This window comes from Dromiciops gliroides, chromosome 6 (assembly GCF_019393635.1).
Source record: "Dromiciops gliroides isolate mDroGli1 chromosome 6, mDroGli1.pri, whole genome shotgun sequence".
NCBI lineage: Eukaryota > Metazoa > Chordata > Mammalia > Microbiotheria > Microbiotheriidae > Dromiciops > Dromiciops gliroides.
This window is the reverse complement of record NC_057866.1, coordinates 104357414-104359618: the sequence shown is the minus strand read 5'-3', so window position 1 is coordinate 104359618 and position 2205 is coordinate 104357414.

Genomic DNA, 2205 nt, shown 5'->3' with positions numbered 1-2205 from the left:
GAAATATTCACTATGGGGAATGAGATAAGGAGCTGATAAAGGAAATGTAGAAAGATTGTTAAGAACAACAAAGGTCCACTTGAGTTGTGTAATATGACTGTGGTTGTTAGGAAAATGGTGAAGTGATAGCTCATAAAGGAGTCTTAACTACCCTTTCTTCCCTGCCCCTTGCCAAAGAAAACTCATCAAATAAAGTCAGAAAAAAGAATTCAAACATCCTTTTAAAGATATGACTCAAACCAAAGAAAAGCTCTCACACAATGAAAAAAAAATTCTATGAGATAAAAGGAGACAAAAATCTCAGAAGAAAATATATTTTAACAGCAAGACAATCATCTGAAATGCAGCTAGAAATTTCTCCAGATGGATATTAAACACATTGAAGAAATTAAAAGAAGAAATGGAATAAGCAAAAATATAATGAGAAAAAATAATTAACTTGGTGTTGCTAAGTAATCTCAGGACATTAATAGGGCTAAAACTCAGTAGTTTAGAAGAGTTATTGAAATTCAAACACCAATGAATCAGTATAAATTTAACAGAACCACTTCTGGGTTTAGGGGAGCTGGAGCATTGAGCCCTCTCCTTCACTAAGGGGCACATCTATTCTGGATCCATGAATATAGTCTAGATTGGGTTTAGTGTGGGGGAGCCTAACCACTTAACAGAAGAGTCAGACTACTATTCTCATATTCATTTCATCCCTGGTGTCCTGGGGAAAATTACTTAAAGCTTGGATTTGGCTCATGTTAAGTGTTTCTCCATGGAGGAAGGAGTGGAATATGAATATGTGAAGTAGGATGTGATTGATAAAATATGAATCAGGCATGGAATATCTATTTATTTTCTTTACATAAAGGAGATGCTAAAAGATACAGCATGACCTGATAACACTTAATCAGGAGGGGGAAGCTAGATGGCGCAGTGGATAGAGCACTGGCCTTGGAGTCAGGAGTACCTGAGTTCAAATCCAGACTCAAACACTTAACACTTACTAGGTGTGTGACCTTGGGCAAGTCACTTAACCCCCATTGCCTCACTAAAAAAAAAAACAAGACTTAATCAGGAACTGGTAACTTGAAACTACTGTTATACTTTGCTAGGAGGTTGTCTTTTTTTAAAAAAAAAAGTTTTTTTTTCCAATATTTTCTGTTTTTTTTTTTTTACATCACCATAGTATCCCATGCATCCCTTCCCTTTTCTTTCCCAGAGAGCCATCACATTTGACAAACAGTATTTTTTAAAGGGGAAAAATAAAAGTCAGAACAATTGTGTGATAGATTGGAAAAATCCAAAAACATGTAAATGTGCAACATCTGTGGACTTCCTACCACCATGATGGAATGTTGCGGGTGTCGTCTCATCTCTCTTCATTGTTGTACTTTTTGATCTTTATGATTTTGTTACATTTACTTTTGATTTTGGGGGGTGTTGTTCTTTCCATTTACATTTTTATAATTACTCTCTCTCTCTCTTTCTCACTCCCTCCCTTTCTCTTCCTCCCTCACTCCCTTCCTTCCTTTGCTTACTTTACTTTGAATCAGTTCATATAGATCATTCCATGCTTCTCTGTATTAATCTCACACATAATTTCTTTTCCATCACATTCATATACCACAATTTGTTTATCCATTCTTCAATTTATGGGCATCTATTTTGTTTCCAATTCTTAGCCATTACAAAAAGTGCTGTTATAAATATTTTGGAATTTATGTAGACTTTCCACCTTAATTACTTTCTTGGGGTATCAGTTCAGCAATGAAGTACATGCTTCAAAGGTCATGAACATTTTAGTTACTTTATTTGCGTAATTCCAAATTGTTTTCCAAAATGTTTGTACCATTTCACAGCTCCATAAAAAATCTATTAGTGTGCCTATCTTTCCTTAGATATTGAGCTTTAAAAATTGGAATATGAAGGAATTTGTGGAACTAGGTACTCTGCCTAACAGGTAGCAGTACCAACTGAGGGCCCAGGATCTCTGGACCTCTGAAACTCACAAGGTCACTTCCAATTCTGGACATATCTATATTGCCATCAATATTCAGTTATTTAGGATCAGGTAAAGTACCACAAAGTAGGAGATGCAGTTAGAGGTTCAAGATCAAACTTGCCTACTGATTTCCACTGCTCTAGCTGTCAGCATCCCTGTATTTCCAGAACAGAAAAGGGCTCTTTCCCCCAATACCTCAAGATATCATCTGG